Raw genomic sequence first — 16757 nt, 5'->3', positions numbered from 1 at the left:
TGGGGCTACATGCCTGGTGGAACAGAGGAGGCGTGATGTGTATGTTATATCAGGCTTCATGGGGCTGGGGTGTACGTTATATGGGGATGCACGTCTGGGGCGTACGTTTGGATGTGGGGCTGCACGCCTTGTGGGGGCTGGGACGTACGTTATATGGGGCTGCATGCCTGGTGGGGGCTGGGGCGTACGTTATATTGGGCTGCACGCCTGGTGGGGGCTGGGGCGTATGTTATATTGGGCTGCACGCCTGGTGGGAGCTGGGACGTACGTTATATGGGGCTGCACCCCTGGTGGGGGCTGGGACATACGTTATGTTGGGCTGCACGCCTGGTGTGGGATGGGGCGTACGTTATATTGGGCTGCACGCCTGGTGGGGGCTGGGACATATGTTATATTGGGCTGCACGCCTGGTGTGGGCTGGGGCGTACGTTATATTGGGCTGCACGCCTGGTGGGGGCTGGGGCCTACGTTGCTACGTGGGGCTGCACGCCTGGTGGGGGCTGGGGCGTACGTTGCTACGTGGGACTGAATGTGGTGGTGTCTGAGGTGGCATGCGATGAATGTATGAATATTATAGTAACGTGACTATAACCAGGTGCTCCGCTGGCGACCATTTATTTTAACCCTTTCACACTCGCTGACTGATATATCCATCAGTGAGCTATGAAGGGTGTATGAAGAGGGCTCACGGCTAGTAAAAATTAAATAAAAAAAGTAAAAAATAACATATTAAAAATGCAAATCATCCCCCTTTCCCTAGAACTGACAATATACTGATTATATAAAAAATATAACTTTTATTAGTATTGCTATTAACCCCTCAAAGACCTGGCCCCTTTTTTTTTTTTTCCTTTCCATTTTTTCCAAAATCTATAACTTTCTTATTTTTACAATTAAAGATAATGGTATTGAATATTCCATTTCATGTACTGGGAAGTGGGAAAAAAAGTTCAGAATCCAGTGAAAATGGTGAAAAAACGCATTTGCACTGTTTTCTCTTAAGCTTTGATTTTACACCTTTCCCTGTGCGCCCCAAATGACATATCTACTTTATTCGTTGGGACGGTACAATAACGGGGACACCGAATTTGTATAGGTTTTATGTTTTCATACATTTACAAAAATTAAAACCTGTACAAAAATGTTTTTTTTTTTTTTAAATTTTGCTATTTCAGGCGCTAATAACTTTTTCATACTTTGGTGTACGGAGCTGTGGGTGGTGTCATTTTGTGCGACTGTTGATGACATTTTCAGGACTCTATGACCTTTTATATAATAATTATTTAAAAAATTATCATTTTTTTTAAACTTTTTTCATTTTATTTTTACTATTTTTCAGACCCACTAGAGTACTATAACCCTAGGTTGTCTGGCAGCATATGGGGACCTCATTCATTAAAAGGTGCAAATCTCACATTGTAACAAATGGGTTTAAACGAGACAGCCTCAGGTCTTCGGAAAACCCAAGGCTATAAAGGCGACCGATTGCCCCTTCCCGATGATGTCACGGGGAGCGTCAGTCATCACCAAGATGGCGGCCCATCTTTTTGAAGTCGCCAGCAGCTTTGGCGCAGATCGACTGGATAACACCGGCGATCGGTGCTACCCTTAAGACTTATCGGCTATGGAGAGGGCTCAGCCCGTAAGCTCTCACCGTACTGGGAAGGGGTTAAAATAGCAAATAAAATAAAAATGCTTGCACAGGTAGGCCACTTTCTGCAGACACACAAAATTCTTAAAGGGAACCTGTCACCAGGAGACCCTTTTTTAGCACCCACCCCCTGTCCCGTCCCCATAGAGAATTGTACATACACTGATAAACATTTTTTGTATGAAAAATTGGTTTTACAGAACAAAAGATAAGTTATATATTACCTTAGAATGACATGTGCTCTGTGACTCGTCAAGTCGCCCCCTGGGCGGGACTTAAGAGGAGTAGTTCACCAAAATGGGGAAACTGCTCCTCCGTGTGTGATTTTTAAAAGACTAATCCTGCCCTTCCCCATCATTTTTACGCCCCGTGGCTCACCCCCCTGCAGATGTCACCTATCCATGTCCCGCCCTCTGTCTGGAAGTCTCGCTGACCGCGTCAGGCATTCTCGTGTCTGCACGGTCAGCATCTCTCATACCATGCGTATGGACATGCGCAGATGAAGCAATGGTGGCTGCAAGGTTACTGCATTTATCTGCCCATGCACCACACTACGCTGCCGAGTCGGAGTAGCTACATAGTTTGCGTAACTCCCGGCGCCTCACTGTCTAATTTCTCTGTTCCCGCTCAGTCAGCGACTGTGCGTGAAAGTGTGAGGCTGCAAATGCAGACCTGTGGGTGGCTTCCTGTAATATTAAAGTAAGCTTCTGGCTGGCACATATTATGCAGGGAGTTGGCTGGCACACATTAGGCGGGGCCGGTGGCTGGCACGTATTATACAGGGCATATATTATTCTGGGAGGTGGCTGGCATATATTATAGTGACCGGCATATATAATAGGGACCGGTGGCTGGCATGTAATACTGAGCAGGTGGCTGGCATATAACAGGAGTATGTAGCTAGCATATAATACTGGGCAGGTGGTTGGCATACAATACTGGGCAGGTGGCTGGGAGATGGCATTTTATGTGACATTATGCTAGCCTAACTCTTATGTTGAAACAACCTTTGTAAATGCTCTCAAAAAGAGCAAAGAACAACTGTCACATCCCAAAGAATTGTGTGATAGACAGACACAACTAAGGATATAATTAACTGCCTACATTTATTAGTCTACATTAATTTTCTTTTACAGTAGTAAAAGCTGTGAAAATGTACCGTATATACTCGAGTATAAGCCGAGACCCCTAATTTTACCACCAAAAACTGGGAAAACCTATTGGCTCGAGTATAAGCCGAGGGTGTAGTATACAGCCAGCTAGCCCCCTGTAGTATACAACCAGCCAGCCCCTGTAGTATACAGCCCGTCCCAAGTAGTATACAATCAGCCTGCCCCCATGAAGTATACAGCTTGCCCCAAGAAGTATACAGCCTGCCCCCATGTATTATACAGCCTGCCCCAAAAAGTATACAGCCTGCCCTCAGTATGCCTAGCGAATAATAAAAAAATAAACTTAATACTCACCCTCCGACGATACTCACCTTTGATGCTTAGTGGCGGCTCCCGGTCCTCGGCGGCGGCTTCTCTTTTCTTTCTTCACTAGCCGGCAGTCGCGTCCATGCGACCTGCCGGCGGGCGCACAGTGCGATGCGGCGGTGTCGCCGCTGATGACGTCATCAGCGGCGACACCGCTGCATAATATTGTGAGCCCGCCGGCAGATCGCATAGACGCGACTGCCGGCAAGTGAAGATAGAAGAGAGAAGCGGGGCCGCCGCAGAGGATCGGGAGCCCGCGCCGAGGTTCCGAGAGCCGGAGGGTGAGTATTAATTTTTTTTATTATTGTATAAGCCGAGATGAGGTTTTTCAGCACATTTTTTGTGCTGAAAAACTCTGCTTATACATGAGTATATACGGTACTTTCATTTTAGGTGATTCTATCCGTTTAATTGAGCTCAAAAAAATATTAGAAATTTAAAATAATGTATTCATGGCTGATAAGTTTACATATATTGTCTGAACAATATAAATTCTCAAAAAGTGTTTTTTTAAATTAATTTTTTTTTTTTTTTTGCTTTATTGTAGAATATGCAACATGCCGTCTTGTATTATCAACCAATGCCGAAATACAACTGGCAAAAAGCAGAAATCGAAAGCTGTAATATTGCATTCATTTCCAAGAAATCTGGACAGAATTCGTCAGTGGCTACTCCATACTGGGCAACAATTTACTGATGTTGATGAACTAGCACAAAGGATTTTGGAGCAGAATAAATATAGATTGTGCTCTGAGCATTTTGCCTCGGATTCCTATATTCATAATGTAGGTTCAAGAACCCTAAGACCAGAGGCAGTGCCAACGAATTTTCCAACATGCGAAGAGGGAGATGTACTCATCGAAGAAAACCTGAAAAAAGCAATTAAGCGGAAAAGATGCATTGATACTCCAAATCTTTGGTTATTGACTGAACCTAACCTTGAGGAAGCAGCATCACATGATGTCTGTGATATATCAACTCAAACAGATTTTACTTTACTAAATTCTGTAGTGATATATAACAGTTCTTCAAGACTTTTAAATACAGCAGATGGTCCAGACTTCCAAACTCTACCTAGCCATGCTTCACATACCGTTAGATCATCTTTTACACATCATTTTTCCACTCCTAATCCTAAGAAAGTATATACTGAATGTATTGATTAAGATCTAATTGGCGTATGGAGGCACACGTGACTACTTCTATGCACACTGGGTGTTTTGTGGTTATAAAGTAGGACTGAAAAGATGATGTAAGCAGTCGTCTTTTCTTCTGGCTCCCTCCTAGTGAAGAATATAAGTGGCGAGTATAGGGTCAGCCCCGCCCAGGAGGCGACATGACTAGTCACAGAGCACATGTCATTCTAAGGTAATATATAACTTATCTTTTGTTCAGTAAAAACGATTTTCCATTAAAAAGAATGTTTAGCTGTGTATGTACAATTCTCTATAGGGACGGGGGAGTGATAAAAAGAGGTCACCTGATGACAGGTTCCCTGTAATGAAGAGGTATAGTATCTAGTATTTGCTTGACGTCTCACTGTATCCTCTTTTCAATGTGAATGCTGTTAGCACGCAGAGGTGCAATACTAATACTCAACCACCAGATGTCGCCACAAAACTATGTGATGTCAGCAGCTAGAACACTGATGGCAAATATGTCCAAGCTGAGCCTTCAGCAGAGATGACCCTACTATTTCTTGACCAATTGTGTTTCGTATAAACATGTATGGTTAAGCGTAAAAGAGAAACATCTGTAGCGGTTCAAACGCTCGTCTGGGTGGGACGCCAGGTAGTGCAAGGCCCTATTTTATTTGCACTTTATGTGTATACTGTATGTAAACAGTGCTTTAGCTCATTTGTTACTGATTCTTACATTTTCTCAGTACAAGCAATTATTTGTGCTGTAATTTAGATTGGGGCTTTGTATTGAATCAGTTGTTCTTTATCTACTACTCTTGGACACACTACCTGCACTGTTCTCAGTGTCTCACCTGGTATATACTTTTAACTTATGTAGAAAATAAAGAATACTATTTTATTGAGTAAAATGTTGCTCATTTTCCTCTTCATTTTTTTTTTTTTTTGTGGTTTGCGACTCCTGTATGAGAGGCTTCACTCAGCTTTTCCGCTTTATTACAGTTGTGCATCATCATTATTGTTTTTAGGGGTCAGTATAGCATTTTTTTTCTAATATTTGCTTGTAAATTCAGAGATGAGATGGACATGGGTTGATATTCAGGTATAAAGTGAGAATATCAGGTGCCATTTTTATATATAAAAATCACTCCCAACGATATCTCAGTTTTCCTACATTTTAGAAACACAAATTTAGATTCATATAAAAGAGGAGATTCTCTTCTTTCATAGGAAAAAAAGAAGTGAGGTTCTATGTGTCACAGAACCAGAGATACAGCCCCCTGAAGTGCCCCCCCCCCCTCCAGATTCTTAGCCATCAGGCTGCAGGGAGCATTTGCTGCACACAGGAGCTGCTGCACCTCACAGATAATGGAAATATTCACTTTATATGTTACTACATTTTGAGAAGGGATAATATCAACTAATATTCATGTTTTTAACCCTTCTCTATGCAGAATTATCTAAGAACACACTTTGGGCCACATGTATCACTCGTTTTTTCTGTTGTTTTTGCGTCTTTTCATTCAGGCGCACCGTTTTTGTGCCATTTTTGCGACTAAACGCCAAACTAGCTGCGCAGCAAAAATAAGCATCTTTCCCTCATTTATCCTAGCAATCCAGATGTTTTGCTGCGCCTAATGATATTCATCAGTTGCGACTTTGCATTTAGGCGCAAAAACGGGCGCAAAAACACTCCAGCCCGAAGGTGGCGTTATCTGAGAAGAAAGCACTGAGCCCCTTTGCAGAACAGCTCATTTCTAGCAGCAGAGCTCAGCCAGACACTAGAACAGATCATACAGACATGAGATACTCTGCAGACACTGGAACAGATAATAGATACACTGCAGACACTGGAACATATACCGTATATACTCGAGTATAAGCCGAGGCCCCTAATTTTACCACAAAAAACTGGGAAAACCTATTGACTCGAGTATAAGCCGAGGGTGGGAAATGCATTGGTCACAGCCTCTCCAGTATGTAGCCAGCCAACCCCTGCTCCAGTGTATATAGCCTGCCAGCCCCTGCCCCAGTGTATATAGCCTACCAACCCCTGCCCCAGTGTATATAGCCAGTCAGCCCCTGCCCCAGTGTATATAGCCAGCCAGCCCCTGCCCCAGTGTATATAGCCTGCCAGCCCCTGCCCCAGTGTATATAACCTGCCAGTTCCTGTCCCAGTTTATATAGCCCCCCCCTTCCCCGTCGTGCAGCACAACAATACTGGATGGATCGCACAGAAGATCTACGGGTGCCGCCAGAAAGGCGAGTTTTGATTTATTTTTTGACTCGAGTATAAGCCGAGTTTGGGTTTTTCAGCACATTTTTTGTGCTGAAAAACTAGGCTTATACTCGAGTATATAAGGTAATAGATACATTAGATACATTGCAGACAGGAGCTGCAGACTCTATTTACAGTTCATCACCTTCTATTTACAAAACATTCTGCAGAATCCTGAGCTCACAGCAAGAGAGAAGAGAACTTTGCAGCGCGGAGGGTTCTGTTATTGTGCAGCTAATACAATGGCGCACATCTAAAAGTGACTTTTATTATCTCATTAGAGAGGTTTATGGATATATAGTTATTTATTTGGGTTACCATTGTCTAAGGAACAGACAATGATAGATCTGTGTGAATTTTCTGCAGTTCCCTTTGCTGTATATTTTGGTGAATACAGTATATTGGTGTGGGGTATGTATGCTCTCCTCACATCTTACTGTTTTAGGAAAGTAGATTTTCTTTATATTAGTATCTGGATTTGTACATATTTTAGAGGAAATTTTGAATGTTAATTGCTAAATGCATCGCCTGGTTGTCTGCTTTCAAAATTCTATAGGTTTTATGGCGCCTTTACTTTTTATTCTGTTTTATTGATATATTTTGCAGGTTGTGACTGTCTAAAAATGTCTAGCTGAGAAGCAGATATCTAGTTATTACAGTTTTAGTGATATTATGTGGATTTATTTATGTGAACATATCAATTTGGGACATTTGTGAACTCTACACATGTATTACATGTATTACATTTAGGAGATGTGTAGGTAAACATTTTCTGTTTGGATCAAATTTTTTGCCATCAAAGTCAAATTTTAAGTATTTTTAATAAAATGTTTCATTTTGAATCAAAATTGCATGAAGGCGCCTATGTCTATAAAATCTTTGATGCAATTTTGAAAATGGGGCAAGTGTCTACTTTCAGAAAATATCGGTCCCTCTCCCCAATGGGCCTCACAGCCTAATCAACCTACCAGTAATCTTTTGGAGTGTGGGAGGAAACCGGAGGACCCGGAGGAAACCCACGCAGACACAGAGAGAACATACAAAATCCTTGCAGATGTTGACCAGCGCTGCAAGGCTGTAGTGCTAATCACGGAGCCACCATGCTGCCCAAAAATCTCCCTATCATTTATCTATCTCCTATAAAATTCTCCCATATTACAGTTTGTTTTACCATAGGTAAGGAGCCTCTTGCTGACTGTGACTGGTCATAAACTAGTTTTATTTTGGGGCCCCACTTTTAGTTTTGCCCAGGGCCCCACTTTGTCTAGAACCGGCCCTGAATATAACCCAACACCTTAACCAGTGCTGAAGAAGGAAAAAAAAAATGATAAAAATTGGGAATTATAAAGGGATGTCAGCCTACACATCCTCTGCTAAGTTTTGTTCCTGCTTTGTTTGGGTGTGTTCTTTTTGTCCATCTTACATGAAACATGGCCAGCCAGCATGTACTCGCTGACAAAGTGAACAATTAGTCTGCATCATATTTCAAAAGAAACCGCAGTGTACAAACAGATATATCGGGCGCTGAGCCGATGCCGGTTCAGCTCAAGATCTGAGCCAAACTGGCATCGGGAAACATGGGGTGCCGGCTATAACACGCTTTTGGGTGTCTTCCCCCATGATTGCCCCCCCAACCATTTTCGGGGTGCGCCGATCGTTGCTATGGCATGTCTGAAGGCACTGCCTGTAAGATGGTGTCTCTGACGTCATCTTTTAGGCACAGTATACAAATGCACAAAATAAGAGCTCTTGTGGGGCGCTGGTAGTGTACTCTCCCAGGCAAATACTTCAGATGATTGCTTGTTCATGTCCCATGGTGGAAGTAGTGAAAAAAAAAAGTAATCACTAAAATTGGCCATACGCCCCATAACATATAAAGAGACATATAACGCTAAAAAAAGTCTAAGGCCCCTTCCACACTAGCGAGTGTGATGCGATGAACTCGCATCACACTCGCAACGCAAGCTGCCGGGAACGCACGGCCCGAACGCTGCACCGCAGGAGTGAACTGACATGCTGAGTTCACTCCCGCGGTGCAGCGTTCGGGCCGTGCGTTCCCGGCAGCTTGCGTTGCGAGTGTGATGCGAGTTCATCGCATCACACTCGCTAGTGTAGAAGGGGCCTAAATCATAACACAAACCCCACATATATAGTATCACCACGTCCGTAACAACCCGTAGAATAAAACAAATAATTATTGAACCCACATGATGAATGCCGTTTAAAAAAACTGTTAAAAACCTGCCAAAAATTATTATTTTTACCTACTGAATCCCACAAAAATGCAATAAAAAGTATTAAAAAAAAACATATGTACTCCAGAATGATACTGTTGCAAAGTACATCTCCTGCAAAAAACAAGCCATCAACCAGCTCTGTAGCCAAAAAAGTAAAAATGTTATAACACTTGGAAGACGGCAATGCAAAAATGATAGATTTTTCCCACATTAGGGTTTTATTTGGCAAATTTAGTAAAACGTAAGAAAAAATATTCAAGTCTGGTATCCCCGTAATCGTATCGACCCATATAATAAAGATAACATGATTATTAGGCTTTACAGTGAACGCAAAAAAAAAGTCAAAAATTCAATACAAAATTGATTATTTTCTACTCCTGCCCTCAAAAAAAAGTTCAAAATTTTCAACAATAGGTGATACCAACCCCAAAATGGTATCTGCAAACACTGCAAAAAGCATCTCATACCGCAAAAAAAATGCCGTCACATGGCCCCAATAACGAAAAAGTGAAAATTTTATAACCTGCAAAAGGGGCAAAAGAGGGAACTAAAATCCTGGCAGCTGCAGGGCGCTCCTTCCCTTCTGCACCTCACGGTGCCCCCATAAAACAAGTAACGGCCTCATGTAGGGGGGGGATCTCTGTCCTCGGGAGAAATTGCAGAACAAATTGTATGGTGGATTTTTGATCTTTTGGAAATGTGTAGATTTTAGGGCTAAATGAACGTATAACCGGCACAATTTGACCATTCTAAATTTCACCTCCATTTTGATTTCATTACTATGAAGATCTCAAGGGGTTAACAATCCTCCTAAAAGCTGTTTCTGATAGCTTGAGGGGTGCACATTTGAAAATGGGTTGGTTATATAGGGGTTTTTTCGATGCCAAATATGTAAAATTTCATTCAAAACTGTATTTATCCCCAAAATAGTCAATTCTGAAAATATGGAAAATCGCTATTCGATTTGTAAGCCGCATGACATCAAAATAAATTATGCAGACATTTCAAAAATTCTGAAAATGTAAAGTAGACATATGGGAAATGTTATTCAGCAACTTATTTAGGTGGTAAATCTATCTGCCTGAAAACATGATGATTTCGAATTTCGACAAGGGATTTTTTTTTTTTTAAATCATCATTTTTTCTTTTTGTAAATAAACGCAAAACTTATCAGCCAACATTTACCTCTAAAATGAAGTACAACATGTGGAGAAAAAACAATCTCAGAATCATTTTGATAAGTAGCAGTGTTCAAAAGTTATAACCATATAAAGAGACGCAAGTCAGAATCCAAAAAATCGGGCTGAGCCTTAAGCTGTAAAATGGCTTTGTCCTTAACCCCTTAACGACTTGGCCTTTTTTAGTTTTTTCACTTCCATTTTTCACTCACCAACTTCAAAAATCTATAACTTTTTTATTTTTCCACATAAAGAGCTGTGTTATGGCTTATTTTCTGCGTAACAAATTGCACTTCATAGTGATGGTATTTAATATTCCATGGCGTGTACTGGGAAGCGGGAAAAAAATTCCAAATGCAGTGAAAATGGTGAGAAACCACATTTGCAACGTTTTCTTGTGGGCTTGGATTTCACAGCTTTCACTCTGCGTCCCAAATGACATGTCTACTTTATTCTTTGGGTCGGTATGATCACGTTGATACCAAATTTGTATAGGTTTTATAATGTTTTCATACATTATACAAAAAACCTCCTGTACAAAATATATTTTTTTTATTTTTCCATCTTCTGGCGCCAATAACTTTTTCATACTATTTTCCGTTACAGTGTTAAACGCAGTGAAAAAACTGTATTATATTTTGATAGATCAGGCATTTTCGGACGCGTCGAAACCTAATGTGTTTATGATTTTTAATGTTTATTTATATCAGTTCTAGGGAAAGGGGGGTGATTTGAATTTTTAGTTTTTTTTATTATAATTTTTTTTTTTTTTAACTTTTTTTTATTTTTACTTTTACTATTTTTAGGACTCCCTAGGGTACTCTAAACCTAGGTAGTCTGATTCATCCTATCATATACTGCCATACTACAATGTGCAATTAGCACATTGTAATGCATGGGTTAAAACGAAGTAGCCTTGGGTATTCGGAACACCCGAGGCTACCATGGCGACGGATCGCCGATCCCCGTGACGTCATCGGGGAGCGGCAATCTGCGACAAGATGGCGGCTTCCATGCAGCGCCATCTCTTTGAAGCCGCCGGCAGCAAAGACTTACCGGCTATGGAGAGGGCTTGGCCCGCGTACTAGTAGGGCGCGCGTCGGGAAGGGGTTAAGGAGTTAAAATGGCCGCATCTGTGCATGCATGCACACAATGTACCACAGACACGATATTGGATAAATTCATAAATTACCATAGAGCTGAGTACTATTTAAAAAAAAAATCCACACTAAAGATTAAATAAAGTAATATATGTAGATCGAATAATAGCCCAATAAAACAATAAAAGCATAAAATATAATATAGGCACCATTCATAGTACAAGATAGGGTCCGGAGGTTTGTTCTAAAGTTGAATTTGTATATAAGTCGAAACTGTATATTTTATCATTGAAGTTCTAGGCAATTTTTTTTTTGTCCCTGTGACAATTGGAGTTTCAAAATTTTTTTGTAATGGGACCAAAGATTATCAATAAAGCTTCATTACAGACACCTTACAGCTGATCATTGCAGCCTGGGACAATAGTAAAGCATCCAGAGAGCTTCACCAGAGGTCACAGTGGGCAGAGGGGTCTGTCTGTAACTATGGGTCGTCTGTAAGTTGGGTGTCCTTAAGTAGGAGACCACCTGTATATAAAGCTGGAAAAAGACACAAGTCCATCAATTACAACCTTTAAGAATTAATAAAATTTTTTATCCCCATAAACTGTGATAAAATTTTTCTCGCTAGAAAGTCATCCAGGCCTCTCTGCCATAACAACCTCCTGCGGCAGAGAGTTCCATAGTCTCACTGCTCTCACAGTAAAGAATCCCTGTTTGTGGTGATGGTAGAAACGCCTCTCCTCTAGGCGTAGAGGATGTCCCCTGTCTGTGGTGATGGTAGAATCGCCTCTCCTCTAGGCGTAGAGGATGCCCCCTTGTCCTGGTCACAGGCCTAGGTATAAAAAGATCTTTGGAGAGATCCTTGTACCGTCCGTTCAGGTATTTGTACATTGTAATGAGTTCTCCCCTAAGCCGTCATTTTTTCCTAAACTGATTAACCCCAAATTTTGAAATCTGGTATTGTACTCCATTCCTTCATTCCCCTAATAATCCTGGTTGCTCTCCTCTGCACCCGTTCCAGCTCTACTATATCTTTTTTATACACTGGTGCCCAAAACTGTACACAATATTCCATGTGCAGTCTGACCAGGGATTTGTATAAGGGCAGAACTATGTCTTTATCATGAGAATCTATTCCTCTCTTGATACATCCCATAATTTTATTCAAATTATTAGCACCTGCCTGGCTCTGGTCCCTAAAACTAAGTTTACCATCCACCAATACCCCCAAGTCTTTTTCAGCAGCAGTTTTACCAGAACATAATTTTACTTTTTGTTTCCATGACCCCAATGCAAAACCTTAATCCAAAATCTTAGAATGTGCCATTAATGACGACCCTCTGTCTTCTCTCACTAAGCTAATTGCTAACCCAAATACGCAGATTTTCCCCTAGTCCCAGCAGTCTCATTTTATGTACCAATGATGTCAATGGGTTCGCCCAACCATGAGGTCATTGGTCCTCCCCCAGTATGTCAGAGATGGTGCTTTTGCACCACTTGGGAGCCCTTTTATTGTTTGATATATGTTACAAAAAAATTACAACACTATTTTGCTGTTGGGCCATTGAGGCATAGTTCAAATCTTGACTGCCATGGGGGGTGGAACCAGACACAATAGACTATGCCGTTCTCCCTCTTCTCTCTCTATTGCCTTCTTCCTCCCATTCTCTTTTGTGTGTATGCCTTTTCTTCCTCCTACTGTTTTGGATTATATGTCTCCTGACCACCGATTGTGCCCATGCTGTGGTTGAAATCAGATATTTCAACCAATATTTTCACTCGATAATAGATTTTTACTCCCTGCCCAATCTCCCAACATGAAGTAATTTCCAAGATTAGTTATCGTTGCGTCTATCATAAATATAAAAACAGTGTGGCAGGTTGGGAAAGTTGGGTCTATCAGAGTTTGTACTTGCTTGTATTACCTGTTGTTTATGTATAAACCCTTTGTTCTTTTGTTTAAGGTTTTGTTTTCTGGGCCTATGCAATATATTTTACTTACTTACATCTCCCGACTCCAGCGGCGTTCTCGGCAGTCCCGGTAGTCTGGCACGCACGTTCCCGCCTACTAGGGTGTGCACGCTCTGGCTCTGTAAGATTTAAAGGGCAAGTGCACCAATAATTGGCGATGGCTGACCGCCTGCCCTGATAAATTCATGCCCCTTCCTGTGTCCCCTGCCGGATCTTTGTGCTCTATGCCTGAGAGAAAGCTGTGCTCCTTACCCTTTGCGATTAACCCGATTTCCTGTTATGACTCAGATAGCGATTCCTGCTCCTGTGTTGCCTGTCTTGACCTACCACTACAGCAAACAAAGTCACGCCTGTGGAACGACCTGGTGGTACCACGCCGTAGAAAGTCCAACCCACTTTGCGGCGGGCTCAGGTAAAAACTGGGTGCCACTTAGACTCCGCTCACAGGTGTCTGCTTATTTTATCGTCCGCGGTGGTCCAGTGGGTACACTACCCCTGGTGCCTGACATAAAGTATATGGTTTGGACTTACATACAAATTCAAGTTAAGAACAAACCTACGGAATTTTGTACGTAACCCGGGGACTGCCTGTACATGTTCTGAATATGAATTATTATCTGCTATGAATTGAAAAGTCTGGGCAGACTCTTTTTTCATTGTATGTCATTATTTTGATAAATTATTGGATGAAACACTAAAGGAATATGTTATTATATTTTATATCTAGTGGTCTTTTCCTTCTATTTTTGGTATTAAAAACTGAGCTAAGACTTAGTCATGGTCCATGACTAAGTCTTAACCAGACGAAACGCGTAGGTCTTTCTACGTCCATGTGCTGCATGTTTTGTGACTTTTAATCCATGAAATAAAACTGTTGAAATATTTCAAGCGTCCTCCGTGATTGTGCTGGAACTTCTATCTATTTGAGTTTCCTATGCTCGTGTGGGCTTACACGTTTATCCGTGCACCTTGGAGGTCTGCAAGAGAGGAACTACTGGTGAGCTGGCTTTTTCCCTTTTTTTCTTTTTAAAAACTGAGCTCTCTCCAATACAACTACCATCCTTTCACCAGCAGATGTCAGAATAGGATTGTGACAAAACCAAAAAAACTGCGCAGTTGCATACAAACTCATAAGACATGCATGGACTGCTTTAAAATTGTCTAATTTTGCAAGTTTAATTTTAGAATCTACATTTGTTTATTATGTTGGGAAAGAAAGAAGGGAGCTTCACCAACCAACAATCAATACAGCCATGTAGAAAGCAGGTACAGTAATGCAGTAAAACTGCACATATTACTCATATTATCTTCTTATTTTTCATACTATTCTATTATTTTATTATATACTGTTTTTTATAACATAAGCTCATTTTCACAATGCATATACAGTACTTGTCTTTGACGGATGAAAGCTTAGGTAAAGCTTTTGTTCTGGAGTCTTACAGATGAACTATACTACTGGTAATTTTTACTAACATGGATAAGGTGTGTGAAGATTTACATTAGCAGCACAGTGGATAAAGGTGAAAACCCAGAATGGAAACATGAGTTCCAGTATAGGATTCTAAACCACAGTATTTTTATTATCTCAAGGTACGAATTCTACCATTTCAATGCAAAGGTCGAGCTCTACCTTCCTGCCACAGAGAAAAGTACTGCTTGAAATGTTCTACAGCGATCCCACACTGTCTGTCCCTGGCCTAATGCCTCCATAAAAGAAAAGGATGATAAAAAAAAGTTAACCAAAACATAACTGAAGACATTGGCGGTATTTATCAAGCACTGGTGCATGATGTTGGCCAAACCCACAAGGTCCGGCTTCTAGGTATATCTGGTGCACAACTGTGTACAGGAACTGTTGCAGCCTAAAGCCCGTGCATTGGGTGTCCCAGCATGGCCCTTTCCACACCACTTGTTGTGGAGGTGACATAGGAAGAGAGAAGTCACATTTCCTGGGCTCCACATATAAGTTGGCATCATGAGGAAAGAACATTATGTGGCAATACTGAAGCAACATTTCAGGACATCAGGCAGGAAGTTAAAGTTTGGGTGCAAATAGGTCTTCCAAATGGACAATGACCTAAAACATGCTGCCAAAATTGGTTACGAAGTGGCTTAAGGATAGTGAAGTAAATGTTTTGGAGTTGTCATCACGAAGTCCTGACCTCTATAGTATTTAATCTCTTGCCGCTCAGCGTCCGATATATTGGAAGTTGAGCTCCGTGACTTCGCGCTCAGCGTCCGATATATCGGATGCAGCGCTGATGCCGGTTACGATCAAGATCTGAGCCGAACCGGTATCAGGACATACGGGGTGCCGACTATAACTAATAGGATTTAACATGCCTTTGGGGGTTTTTTTCCCCACGATTGCCCCCCCCCTGCGTTTTCGGGGGGCGCCGATCATTGCACTGCCTGAAAGATGGCCTCTGTGACATCATCTTAACCCCTTACCGACATGTGACGTAATAGTACGTCACATGTCGGGTCCCGGTCCCGAGCCCTCTCCCTAGCCGGTAAGTCTTTGCTGCATATTGCAGCAAAGGCTCACCGGTAACACCCGCGATCGGCGGCTTCAAAAAGACGGCGGCGCGAGGGTGCCGCCATCTTTCCGTGGATCGTCGCTCCCCGTGACGTCATCGGGGAGCGGCGATCCGTCGCCATGGTAGCTTTGGGTCTCACGAAGACCCGAAGCTACTTCGGGTTAACCCATTCATCACAATGTGCTGTCCGCACATTGTAATGTATGAGTAGTAAAATCCCCATATACTGCCATACTGCAGTATGGCAGTATATGATAGGATCGTACAGACACCCTAGGGTTAAGGTACCCTAGGGAGTCTGAAAAATAGTAAAAATAAAAATAAAAAAAAAGTTAAACTAAAAAAATTATAATTAAAAAACCTAAAAATTCAAATCACCCCCCTTTATCTAGAATTGATATAAATATAAATAAACAGTAAAAATTATAAACACATTAGGTATTTCCGCGTCCGAAAATGCCCGATCTATCAAAATATGATAACGTTTTTTCACTGCGTTTAACCCCGTAACGGAAAATCGCGGCCAAAAGTCGAAAATTGCACTTTTTTGCCATTTAAAAAAAATAGAAAAATTCTATAAAAAGTGATCAAAAGGTCGTACAGTCCTAAAAATGATAACATTGTAAACGTCATCAGAATCCGCGAAAAAAGACACCACCCACAGCTCCGTACACCAAAGTATGAAAAAGTTATTAGAAGATGGCAAAATCCCCCAAAACAATTTTGTACAGGAGGTTTTAATTTTTTAAATGTATGAAAACATTATAAAACCTATACAAATTTGGTATCCCCGTAATCGTACCGACCCAAAGAATAAAGTAGACATGTCATTTGGGGTGCACAGTGAAATCTGTAAAATCCAAGCCCACAAGAATACGGCACAAATGCGTTTTTTTACCAATTTCACTGCATTTGGAATTTTTTTCCCGCTTCCCAGTACACGGCATGGAATATTAAATACCACCATTTTGAAGTGTAATTTGTTACGCAGAAAATAAGCCATCACACAGCTCTGTACATGGAAAAATAAAAAAGGTTACAGATTTTTGAATGTGGGGATAGAAAAATGAAAAGGCAAAATCGAAAAAGGGCCGTGGCGGGAAGGGGTTAAAGGCACAGTGTCAGCCTATGCATCTGCATAGGCTGACACTGCTAATACCCTGCAATACATCAGTATTGCAG

This window comes from Engystomops pustulosus, chromosome 3 (genome assembly GCF_040894005.1).
Source record: "Engystomops pustulosus chromosome 3, aEngPut4.maternal, whole genome shotgun sequence".
NCBI classification, from domain to species: Eukaryota; Metazoa; Chordata; class Amphibia; order Anura; family Leptodactylidae; genus Engystomops; species Engystomops pustulosus.
Note: the sequence above shows the minus strand (reverse complement) of the source record.